At 41.8% G+C, this 13,309-nt stretch overlaps 1 long non-coding RNA gene across 4 annotated transcripts in view; it reads right to left on the bottom strand.

Annotated features, from left to right (window-relative positions):
- Positions 1-1,507: 1,507 nt before the first annotated feature.
- The window catches only part of LOC140698294 (uncharacterized), a 189,836-nt gene continuing 178,034 nt past the window's right edge, over positions 1,508-13,309 (bottom strand). For all 4 annotated transcript variants that reach the window (XR_012076001.1, XR_012075999.1, XR_012076000.1 and 1 more), the window contains one exon: positions 1,508-1,661. This is a non-coding gene — a long non-coding RNA (uncharacterized lncRNA). The remainder of the gene's footprint in view (positions 1,662-13,309) is intronic.

Raw genomic sequence — 13,309 nt, forward strand, 5'->3', positions numbered from 1 at the left:
AGGACAGTGTGTTCCGTGAGCAGGGAACAAGGGGAGGAGAAGTGGGTGACGAGGTTCAGAGGACTGGCGAGGGGCCTGGCCAGCACAGGGCCTTTGCAAATATTTTAAAGCCGTGGGTTTTTGCTCTGAGTGAGATGGGAAGCAGTTAGAGGGCTCTGAGTGGAAGAGCAGCGGGCTCTGTCTTCCATTCTTAAAGGATCATGTTACTACTACGTTGAGAAGGGACCGAAGCGAGGCAAGGGTAGAAGCAGATAAACCAGGTGGGAGGTTACTGCATCGATCAAGGTGAGAGATGGCAGTGGCGTGGACTAGGGTGGTAGTGGCAGCAGACGGTGAGAAGGGGCAGATTCTGACAGCAGAGCCAGTAGGATCATGAGGGATAAGAGAAAGAAAGAGACAAGAATAACTCTGAGGGCTTTTGTTCTGAGCAACGGGAAGGATGCTGTTTTCATCAACTGAAATGGAAAGATGGAGGAAACAGAGTCTGGGGAAGTTGTAATAATCAGGAGCTTAGTCTGGGGTATATTCCGTGTGAAGTACAAATTAGACATTCAAAGAGTGGAGTCAACTAGGCGGTCACATAAGCAGGTGAGAAAATGGGCGCACAGAGAAGTTGTGAAGTGCACCCAGTCACTCACCCACAACGGCGCATCAGGGCGGGACACAAGACAGCAGCTGGTGGGAAGAGGAAGGAGATGCCTAAAAGGAAAGGAAGACAGAGACAAAGATGAGCCCAGTCTTCCTCCCTGTTTGGCCAGGAAGTAGGCAACCAAGCCAGATAAAAGCTCACCGACCAGAGAGGAACTGGAAAATGTTCAAATGACAGTTTCTAACGCTCATCTTTCCACTGAATTCCTGATTGTATCTACTAAATTTATTTTCGCATAAGCATCCCTTAAAGGGTGTGTAAAGAGAGAATGGGCGCAAGCAAAAAGTGGCAGGAATCTATCTGAGCTGCTCCGCCTACATGGGCCGCAGACATCCTGGGAAATACCAAACTCCAGAGCAACTCAGAGCTCCTGGAGACTCGTCTCAGAGTTCAGACTGGGAACAGAACCTGCCCATGAATTGCAAAGCAGCCGGGACTGGATACATGCTTGGCAGGGTGAGTGGGATTAATCTGGCCGTTTGGGGCTCCTCGTTCGAAGAAGACCTGGGAAAGGACAAGGCTCCAGACTGCCTGTGCTGTAACACTCTCTGGCTGAGATTCAGAAGAGTGCCCGCTCACAGCCTTCTCCAAGGCGACAGGCCTTCAGGTCGCTCGGTCCAGCTCTGGTCAGAGCAAGATAACAACAACTGGGGCACATTTACCGGATTTGCCAAGACAACACGGCAGAAGACAAGGAAGAGAGAATGGCTCGATGGCGACATCTAGGCTTCTAACCTATGCAGAGCCTCCATTCCCACACAACCAGCTGATCATGGAGGGTCTGAAATAAAGGATGACCCAAATGATTTAAACTTGTCAAGCCTTCATCCCATTAAAATCCATGGAACACCAATCTACTTATCTTGAGCACTTTAAAACTACAGAGTATCCAATTTATTCGAGGCACCAGCCACTTACTGGGAAGAGGTAATGCAGGGATCTGGACCAGACGTAACGGTCTTCATAGCTCAGTGTGAAGACTCAGTAAGCGGGAGGATCTGAGCGGTAGTACCTGCAAGGAAAACATCAACCAAAAATCAAGCTGTGCCAGCTAGTTGCCTGTTGCTTCTCAATGCCCAATCCGTCCATCCACACTCTGCTCCTTTGCACGATATTTGCAATATTCTCTTGCCAGATGGATCCTTGTTTAGTTTCTGTCAGTGAAAGAGAAAGTGTGAAATTGAAAGACAGGAGGAGGGAAGAACGAACTCCTTCTATTTGCAGTTCCCCTAAGTTTTCCTCCAGCAGCAGAAAACAGCTAACGTCCCAACAATGCCACACCCCTCAGAGGCACAACCACCAGCTGGCTGTGCCCCGTCAGTGACGGAGTCCCAGAGGCACCACCCACTGCTCAGAGAGCACCAGCCTCACTGCATCTGCCCCTCAGAAAGCTGAAAAATAGCCCAGCGGTAGCCTCCTTAGCGATCCACACCATAGCCATGTGATACCCAGCGCTCAGGGGCAGTGCGCCGGCCACACAGACCAGTCCTCTGAGCCGCCACGTGTACCAGTGCCCTTTGGTTCCTTCAACCCCAAAAGGAGTAGCTGCCTTCTACAAGCACTGACACTGGGTTTCCCTCGGCATTCCCCGCCTGCTCCTCCCGTCTTCTGATAGCAGCGTTGATGGTTTTAAACTGTCACAGAGTCTTCAACATGACCTCTCAAAAAGGTGGACCTTAACTCATCCCTTCCTGATTGTGGGCTGGACTTAGCAACTTGCTCCAGGTGAGTAGAATATGACAGAAAGAACGCGGTGAGGCTGGGTCATGAAAGGCATCGCGGCTTCCTCCTGCTCTCTCTCTCTCTCTCTGAGGGAAGCCAGCTGCTACATCATGAGGACACTCAAACAGCCTTGTGAGGAAGTCCCTGCAATGGGGAACTGAGGCCTTTTGCCAACTGCCAGTGAGAAGCTGAGGCTTCCTGTCAACAGCTATGTAAGTTCGCCATCTTGGAGGCAGATCCGCAGTCTCCAGCCGAGCCTTGAGAAAGCTATGATCCCATCCAACAGTTTGACTAAAACCTCGTGAGAGACCCTAAGCTGCTCCTGGATTCTTGAACCTCAGAAAGCGTGTGAAATAATAAATCTTCATTGCTTTAAGCCATTAAATATTGAGGTAATTGGTTATGACGCAACAGGTAATTAGTACACCAACTAACCAATTACCTATTTTAAAGTCCTCCGCTTGAAATATCGATCATGGTTATGCTGGACCTTGATTGATAGAGTACTTGGTAACATGAGTGAACTTAAGAAGCTGACCCTCAATGATAGAATTTTGTAATTGTGTTACTTACCTCTTTAACTTTGAATCCTGTGATAATCTCCTTGCCAATGGCAAATGGGAGACTGGTAATCCGTATCAGACCACACGATCAAGACGACTTAAATTATTACTTGTAGTTGCTTAGGACGAATTTTCTATTGAAGGAAAGGCTTTGAGGGACAAAACTGCTCAGGGACTTGACAGTTACAGTAATAGCTGTAACTACAAGAACTGGGAATGAGCCTTCTCTGACATCAAGTTATAGAGAGCCAGAAGTGGTCTTTGTGGCCATAAAAGAATCTCTGGTGTCTTGGAATCATAAAGCAGATATGACTAATCAAAATCTAATTTCCTGAGTTTCAGAATTATAGTATTAAGTGAAATTAGAGACAAAGTGTTTATGTGAAAATTTAGGAATTCTTTAGAAGGTATGGATGCCTGACATTTGGAAGAAATTCTGATCAACTTAGACAGGGCTGAGTACTTTTAATCTAATATCCCTGAGCCTCACTTGCCAGCAGAAGCCACTTCCCATATTTTGAGGAGAGTAGCCTTATCTTACTGGAAGACCTTACGATAATCTCCTCCATAGCTGATGCCTTCAAAAAGCATGTCTGTTCTCCTCAGCACCTCTCACTGCCTCAAGACTAGAGTCAGATCTCAAAACACTCCAGGAAAGCAAGTGCCAAGTCATATTCTGGAGAAGAGAGTTCATATTCCAAATGAGTAGCAAAATTTTGCAAATACCCATTGGCAGAAACTTGGAGAATCAACGGGGGAGTATGTTCTAAGGTTATTAACCCAAAAAGATGAAATATATTGTTGGATCAAACAAATATATTATTATAGTTTAACTTAACAGAGAATTAAGTAAATGTGAGGGGTCCCAACAGTTTGCTTGAATGATTACTGAAATATGAATTCTAAGGTGACCTAATTTAATCAGGATAAGACACTAGAACCTACTTGACACAAAACAGAAAAGTACTGAAAGACTTAGAAAGACAGAAACATTGGAGTGAACTGAATATCCACTACATGGTGTTCCTTGAGAGAGCTCAGCATGCACGCCCTTCGTTACAGCATTGAGAAAGGCGTTAATGAGGGGCCACTGTCCTCCTGGAAGAGATCTGTGGTGAGTGGCTATCTTTTGCAATCTAAGGATGATGATGAAAACTGCCACCACTGAAAAGGGCTTCCTGATTTTAAAGTGGGTATTGGAATTCTGGAGTGTTAGGATCCAAGGAGTATCACTAAACCACTAAAGACAAGGTAGGTATAATTACCATAAAAAACAATTATGCTATTTACAATAGCCAGGATGTGGAAGGAACCTAAATATCCATCAACAGATGATTGGATAAAGATGTAGTGGTATATATTTTCAATGGAATACTATTTGGCCATAAAAAAGAATAAAACAATGCCATTTGCAGCGATATGGATGGACCTAGAGAATGTCACTCTAAGTGAAGTAAGTCAAAGACAAATATCATATGATATCACTTATATGTGAAATCTAAAAAAATGGCACAAAGGAACTTATTTATAAAACATAAACAAACTCACAGACATAGAAAACAAACTTACGGTCACCAAAGGGGAAAGGGAGTTAGGAGGGATAAATTAGGAGTTTGGGATTAGCAGATGCTAACTGTTATATACAAAACAGGTAAACAACAAGGTCCTACTGTATAGCACAGGGAACTATATTGAATGCTTATAATAACCTATAATGATAAAGAGTATATAGATCATTGAATCACTATGCTGTACACCAGAAACTAACACAACATTGTAAATCAGCTGTACTTCAATTTTTTAAAAAAGTAATTATATTTGACCAGTAGGTACTTTCAGTAGTGGCTAACTGATCACAGTGTTTCAATAAAACAAATAGGCGGCCCATAAATAATTATGTATGAAATATAATTATAATCAGAAAAATTCTAGGTCAAGTGAGCAGGAATCTGACTCGGAACACCGCAGTGACGAAGGCACGTCTTCTCATCCACTGCCAGTTCACAGGCTCAGAGTTCTTGGTTCCTTGCAGAAGGTTCACTCGACACTGCCATAATTATATTCTGGAGTATTTTTCTAAGCTTTCCACAAGGGTGCTTATATAGGGTAATCAAACTGGAAAAGGAAAACACTCAGGCCTGTCTTGACATGACTTGTTTCTAGTTCTGTTGATGCTAACCCACAGTGCCACTGGAGCCCACTAGTCAGTGTGGGGATTACGGAGATCAACTGATAAAAATGAATTTTTGGACCTTCAATTACATCCCCACATCCTAGATATATAATTGGAAGAGTCATTCTATGAATCAAGCTCACAAAATCTCCATATGAGCTCTCTTACCTGCAGAGATAGAGCTATTATGGGACAACGGGGAGGTGGCAAACTCTGACATTCCCTCTCCCAACCAAAATGGTAGGCCACAACTGACCCCTGATGGAAGTACAAGATCACTGCCTTCATCACAAATCTGAAAGGTTTTGAAAAGATGATTATTCACATAACATTCCAATGTAATTCTGCTTTTTTGGCCTATGTAAAAGGCAGGCAAATCATGGGTTATTGTAAAGTTCTTGATGAGTCTAATTTCAGCAGCCACTCCTCATATGATATCTTTAAATGGGCAAATCAGTACAACCTCTGGATCTTCGTGCATGGCTATTAACCCAGCAAATGCCTTTTTATATGTACCAAATTCAAGTCCCACCACAAGCAGTTTGTTCTCACCCAGCAGGGACAGCAGGGCACCTCAACCTTCCTTTTTGCTTTGGAACTAAATCGACTCTTCCATTGTCTGACATGAAGTCACATATAGGGAACTTGATCATCTTGACATTTCACAGAATATCATATCAACTACATTGATGAAATCAATTTTATTGGGCCTATGAACAGGAACTGGCAGGAGCTTTAAATGCCTTAACATGTATTCCAGAAAGTAGGACATAAACCCCACAAATTTTCAGGGACCTGAAACTTCAGAGTCTTTTAGATACCCAGTCTGCCTGCTGATACCGTTGACTGTAGCCAATCCATCAAGAAGAAGGTCTGAAATAGACGGTCCCACGTGATTTCAGCTATCCAGGCCTCCTCCTATTAAAATCCACATATTGTAAGTCTGTGTATCCTGGGGAGCCTTTATATAGAGTAACCAGGTCCTTCCAAATATCACACCTTTGCTGAGATATGGGAGCTTAAGGACCCTGATTGAGCATGATTTGCCCTCGTGTTGCAATTTAAGGGATTAAGGAGGGTGATGTGAACAACAGGTTGGGGGGAGGGCTTTGCACTGCCCATGGGAGTCAACAGTGCAGACAGCGTGCAACCACTATTTCCTCACACTCTCTCACTCCTACTTAATCCCAACACCCTCCTCCTGAACCTGGACTTGGTCTCAGAGTCCTTCCAGACAGAGCACCAAATAATCTCCACCAATCCATTGTGAGAAATAAAACTATCGCTCAAAATAGAGTGAATCCAGGTGTAAGGCCACTGGATGGAAATCACAAAACTGAGAGGAAGAAGGAGCAATGTGAAGGGTGGGGCGTGAAATACAAACAAACCCGAGTGACAGGGAGAAGACCCGCAGGATCTAGTGTCAGCAGGGAGAGGGCCGTCACAGATACCTGTTAGCTCCGACAGTGAACGCAGACAACTCCTTGTGAGGAAAGTCTACCTGCTTCACACTACAACACCTCTGGGACAGAGGGAGCACGTTCTGAAGTGACGTGGGAGCTGTGCTGCAGTCTTCCCACTGCTGCAGGTCTACCAGCATCCACCCCAGGACAGGGTTCAGCCTGGAGCACACAGGACAAACCCTGGAAATCTCTCTACTACTCTACAGAAAGACTGAGAATAGTATTTAGTGTCCATCCACTTCACAGAGGCATGGTTAGTTTCTTTGTTAACAAATCAGCCTGCAAGCATGTTAAGCAAGACCCTCAGAGCAAAGGAAAGCAAAAATGGAACAGTATTGCTAGGACAGATTATCAGGCTCCTTTCTTACAGAGCCCTGGAAGGGGAAGAGTTGTAGTCCACGGCTTTTTTTGCTTATCATATCCCAAAAAGGAGCCAGCAGCAAATATGTTATGTTAGAGGATCTCAATAAATGTCTGCTGAATTAAATTGGAGTTGGCACAGTATCAATTCCAAAATTTTATTTTTGCCGTTTTGCTTTTTAAAGTTTTAGATATTTCAGTTAAGTTAACCAAGATACTGGAGCTTTTCATTTTCTAAAATCCTTTCTTCAATCAAAGCCAAGGAATAGACTGACCAATTAATTCCAATCTAAGTCATGTTAGAAACAACACTTCTCTTAGAAATGAAAAGTAACTAAGCAACAGCAGATGCTGGTAAGGATGTAAAACAATAGGGACTCCCATCATTGCTGGTGGGAATACGAAATGGTACAGCCACGTTGGAAGAAAGTTCGGTGGTTTCTCAGAAAACTAAAGATATTCTTACCACATGATCCAGCAATCACGCTCCTTCCTATTTTACCCAAAGGAATTGAAAATTTATGTCACACAAAAACCTGCACATGGATGTTTATAGCAGCCTTATACCTAACTGCCAAAACCTGGAAGTAGTGAAGATGTCCTTCAGGAGGTAAAAGATAATAAACTGTGGTACATCCAGATAATGGAATATTATTCAGTGCTAAAAAGCCGTATTTATCAAGCCTTAAAAAGACATGAAGGAACCTTAAATGCATACTACTAAGTGAAAGAAGTCAATCTGAAAAAGCTATATCCTGTATGATTCCAACGGTATGACATTCTGGAAAAGGCAACACTGTGGAGGAGGGGGAAGGGATGAATAAACGGAGCACAGAGGAATTTTAGGGCAGTGAAAATGCTCTGCATGCTACTGCAATGATGAACATATGTCATTACACATATGTCCACACTCATAGAATGCACACCACCAAGAGTGAACTCTAAGTTAAAATGGAATTTGAGTAATTATGATGTGTCAATGTACATGCATCCTTGGTTAAAAAAAAAGTAACATCCTGGTGAGTGATGCTGGTAGCGGGGAAATACGCACGTATGGGGGTAGGGGGTAGGCGGGAAATCTCTCTACCTCCCTCTCAGTTTTGTTGTAAACCTAAAACTAATCCAAAAAATAAAATCTCTAAAAAGAAATATATAAAAAGTAAGTAAACACTGTCCTGAACTAATATAACTCGCCCTGTTTTCGTTTGGCCCAGATCTGGAACCACTAATGAAGGGCAGGTAAATGTTACTTGTTAGACCACATATATTCCCACAGTCATACGGGCCGAGGAGGACGATCGGCGGGTTCGTTGATGCAGTCACTCTGTTCCAGTCACACTGGCATCCTTCTGTTCCTACACACACCAAACATGTTCCTACCTACGAGTTTTACATTTACAGTTTCCTCAGCCTAGAACATTCTTCCCCCAGGTAACCACGTGGCTTGTTTTCTTACTTCTTTAAATCTTTACTCCAAGTCACTTTCTCACTGAAGCCCTTCCTGATGGTACAATTTAGAAGTTCAGCCCCATTCCTTGCTTTATTCGTTTTCCCTCGGTATATACTGCTATCTAACATAGCGTGTGTTCTGCCTTTTTACTCCATTGTATGTCTGCTGGACCATAAACTCCACGAGGGCAAGAATATTTTTTTCATTACATTATCTTCAGACTTTAGAATGGTGCCTGGCACATAGCAGATCAGTAAATATCTGCTGAATGAATAAACAGACATACAAACAGGTTAAAAAACATGACATGAAAAATGGCAGGGAAAAGTGGTATATAGACTTCAAATTTCCTCTTTTTTCCTAAAGCCAGGCAATCTTTTACCTAGATCTTGAATGCACTCTGTTTTATAATTTCATTCCAAAAATACCAAGCTGTTTGGGGAATAGACAGACAGCACTGATAAATTATGAATGCCTTAGGAAATTTCAAAAATTCTATTTCCTGAATTGTTCATAATACATTATACTTTGACATTTATAAAAATGAAAAATAAATAGAAATTAATCTCATCTTTAAAATATGAATCTTATAAATGTTATTGAATTATATTTACATCACACATTTTAAAAGTTCATATAATATTTAGCTTTAAAATCCATCACTACTTCACAATTTAGAATATTTATATCAATAGATATTTATTTTTAATAGACATTAATATTTCCACAACCAGTACCTTTGCTAAGCCAATAATACTCTTTTTTATTCTTTGCCTGCACTATAGAAAAATTTTAATACTCAAGTTTTAACCTTCTTTCAAGGGCTACTTTCGGAAAGTAGGCTATATACTCCAGGAAATGGAAGCAAGCTGTTGGGAGGGTAGGATCAGAGAAGTTGGGGAATATTTAAACAATGTAAATTTTCAAAAGTATATGATTCAAGTCAACCTAGCTGCTGGACCAAAAGTTTTACCTGCATACCCACTGGCTACATGTCTGTTACGAAGCCTTTATGGACAAGGGTCCTGAGAAGAGACTGAGATACAGTTGCCACAAAGAGCTCTACTCATGTGCCCCAATTGGAGTGGATTCTTGGAGAAAAAAAAAAGAACAGGGAGAGGACTATTTTAAGACATCAGACTTAGGTTTGTAGGAGAGAATGGGAAGGGAGGCACAGAAAGCAGCGGCCGCAATGGACACGCCCCAAGCAATCCTAGGTGCCAACATCCTCTCCTGACGGTGCGTCGATTTAGACTCATGAATGACATTTCCACTTCAGCAGTTTTCAGGGTTACGTTAATTCAACTTTTGTGGCTCACAATAAAGCACAGATAATGCAGATCAAGTTAGTAGAAGACCATGCTCACTGTCTGCTCATTGCTCCACCTTGAAGCAAATGCAATAATATTCACTCCCTTTCAACCCACATAGTTCTTCATTGCTTTAAAACAGATCACAGAATCTGTATCTAAATGGAAGTTATGGCAAATGACTTTCATTAAATTTTGAGGACCTAATATTTACACTTGAATTAAACTACTGAGTTCCTTTTATTCCTTCAGATTTGAAGTTCTTCACTTACCTATGGCTATTTTACATAGAATATATTCTATTTATTGAATTGTTCTTGCAAATCCCCCAAAAAACTTAGGCTCAAAAAGGTCAGGGGTGGAAGAGCCAAATGCGTGAAGAAGGTCGAAGGTATCAATTTCCAGCAATAAAATAAATAACTCAGGGGGGTACAGCATGATGACAATAGTGAATAATAGTGTATTGCATATTTGAATCTTAACAGTCCATATCACAAGAAAAAAAAATGTGTAACTTTTTTGTATGGTGACAATTGTATTGTGGTGATCATCTTGCAATGTATACAGACATCGCCAAACCATTATGTTGTAATTTGAAACTAGTATAATGTTATATGTCAATTATACCTCAATAAAAAATAAATAAAAATTTAAAAGGGCAGGGATTTTTGTTTTTGTTGTTGTTTTATTCACTTATGGATCCTTAGATCCTATAGCAGTGCCTGGCACATGGAAGGCACTCAGTAAATATTTATGGAATGAATAAATAAATGAATGATGCTGTTAAAGTAGCCTCCTACACGTGTACATACACCTAGAAAGAAAATTCCATAGTCTTTATGTATCTACATAAAACTGAGCATTTTAAGATTTTTCTTAAATGCCTGATTTAGATTCTTCCTAGCATATAGAAAAGAGGATCCTAGCTTTGAAGAGACTGTCAGGGAGAAAAAAAGCTATACTATGAGATAATTGCAGAATAAAGAAATACAAAATAAACCATGAAACCGTTACCTTGACAGCAACACAGACAAAGCTCACAGGAGGAACAAAGAGTGTGACCTTCATTGAAAGCTTCATGAGGAAGATAATTTGTATCAGGCCTTAAAGGATTAAGCACAACTTCAGGATGGAAAAAGAAGAGCAAAGGGCGGATATAAGTTTCAAAATCATGATTCATGGGAAGATACCATAAGACTATGAGCATGAAGGGCATCTGAGGATTCACACTAGAGAAATTAAGGGACATCAAATTATGAAACATTCTGACTGTCAGGCTGAGAATTCATGCATTCATTGATTCATCAGGAAATATTTATATGGTGTTTACCATGTCCTGGGAGCTGTGCTAAGTCCTGGGGATCATAATGTGAACACAGTAAAGTCCCTCCCCTCACAAGGCTTACATTCTGGTGGGAAAGACAAGAAACAAGTGGACAAATAAGACCATTTGGAGAGTTACAAGTGTTTTAAGAGACATAAACCATGTCAATCCTGGCAAAGTTTAATACTGAATACGGAAGTCAAAGAAGGCCATTTGAATTGAGTCCTGATAAATGGATAAACAAATTCTGGTGCATCCATTTAAGTAACACTGCTCTTCAATACATGAAAAAAGAATCAAAATAATGATATTTGCAATAAAATTGATAAATCTCAAAACCATTATGCTAAGTGCAACAAGCCAGACACATAAGATTATGTACTATATCGTTTCATTTATATCAAATTATAGAACAAATAAAACTATTATGAGAAAAAGCTGAACAGTGGCTGCCAGGGACGTGGGGCGAATGGGGGAGGACTGACTGTGAAGAGGAACAAGGGAGGCTGTGGAGCGATGGAAGCGTGACTAGCAGTGTGACCAGTGACGGCTACACAGCCGTACACACTCGTCAGCTTGTGCTGTACCCTTACGATTGGTCAGCTTTATCTTATGTAAATTTTGCATCAAAAGACACACAAAATGTAATTTATAAGTCCAGTAAACACTGCAAACCCCTTAATTACCAGGACTGTGTATCGCTAATGCCCATCACTGTCCCCAAGACATAACAGAAATTTCGTTAAGTGAAGAAACAGGTGAAGGAATAAATGAACAACTGGTGCAGAACTCAGTGTCTTACAAGAAACCATAAAGGAATGTTTTACAGAGCTTCTGTTTGCCTTAAACCCTGAAAATACTTCCAGAGCTACTGAGGTTCCCGGAAGACATCTGGGACCTCTTAGCACTGGTCCTGCTTTCACGTCTCCCGGGTGTTTAGCAGACATTGTGTTCCCGGCAGCAGGCTTCTTTCTTCATCTTTGGAAAGTAGATTCCTGGCAAGTCTTTACACAGCCCAAAGTATACTGACATCCTTATTGTTGCTCTAAGCTCCTAAACTTTTATGTGTCGATCAGGTTTCCAAATGACACTCTCCAAGAACTTGTATCATTGTGTTTCTTCGGCAATTTTAGATGGTTGTTTGGGTGACCTGGGAATAAAGTTTGATCCCAAGGTGAATCACTTCATATATAATTCAATTTTTAATAACCACACATACAGCCTTTTAGCTACTTTCTCCTCAAAAAACTAATTTCACTTGTCAACAAAGTCTGAGTCAGCAACATAGATTTTGAATTCAGACTTGACTTTGTTTTTTATTTAAAAAAAAAACTTTTAAGGCTTATTCCTTCACCAGAACAACACAGATGCTGTGCAGATGTAAATCAGAGTTCCCAAGGAGCGGCGTGCCTCCAGCTACCACGCGCTGCCTTCCAAGACCAAGGCCTGTCACACGGGGCACGGGGGCTCCTTCAACCAAGAACGCCACCACTAATGAAGAATGCAGCTGCTACTAAAGACCATGAGCCATCATTGTATCTACAGCCAGGCTCCCCCTCCGCCCACGGGCTGCAGCTCAGTCCAGCCCATCTCAAACCTGCGAGGATTCAGGACTGTGACTGCTGTGGGTCCACCTTGGTGGATGAATACCACCATGCTAGGGTGTCAGTTAAATGGTCAGTGATAATGACACAGATGAGAAAATGTCTTCCGTTGTTTAAATCAAAAGAGTAGAAAGTCTGACACAGATGTGGGAGGCTCACTCTGGCATAAACTCTTTCAACGGTTGTCACAAACAATGCATTGTGGGCTCCCAGAGGCTTAGCATGTTCTACAAAATGTCTGAGATCTTGGATTTAGGCTGGAAAACATGCATATAGGTACAATGCAGTGTGATACACTCGGATGTAAATATTAGGAGAGAGTGATACTGGCTCAGCAGAGGCATATAGATACAATATGAGAGAGAGAGACAGAACTCCCCGAAATTTCAGCCACTCATGATCCTTCAAGAAGGAACTTCAGCTCATTTTGTGATGATGGCCTTCATAAAGAACAGCTCTTGAATGGGGCTGGAGGGGTCCGGCGTCATCAACCAGACCTCCCTCTCCCTCCACGGAGGGAGAGCAGTGCTCAGCTGTATCTAGGTATCCGACCACCGAAGGGTATGAAATTGGAGGAACTCATTTTATAGAGGGTAAATAAGCAGGTGACTTCCAGACCCTGGGCGAGCTGTGCAGCAGAAACAGCTCCGTGAGCAAGACCACCGGTAGTGGAGTCAGTTAAACCCAGGTT

Source organism: Vicugna pacos, chromosome 9 (assembly GCF_048564905.1).
Source record: "Vicugna pacos chromosome 9, VicPac4, whole genome shotgun sequence".
Taxonomy (NCBI): domain Eukaryota; kingdom Metazoa; phylum Chordata; class Mammalia; order Artiodactyla; family Camelidae; genus Vicugna; species Vicugna pacos.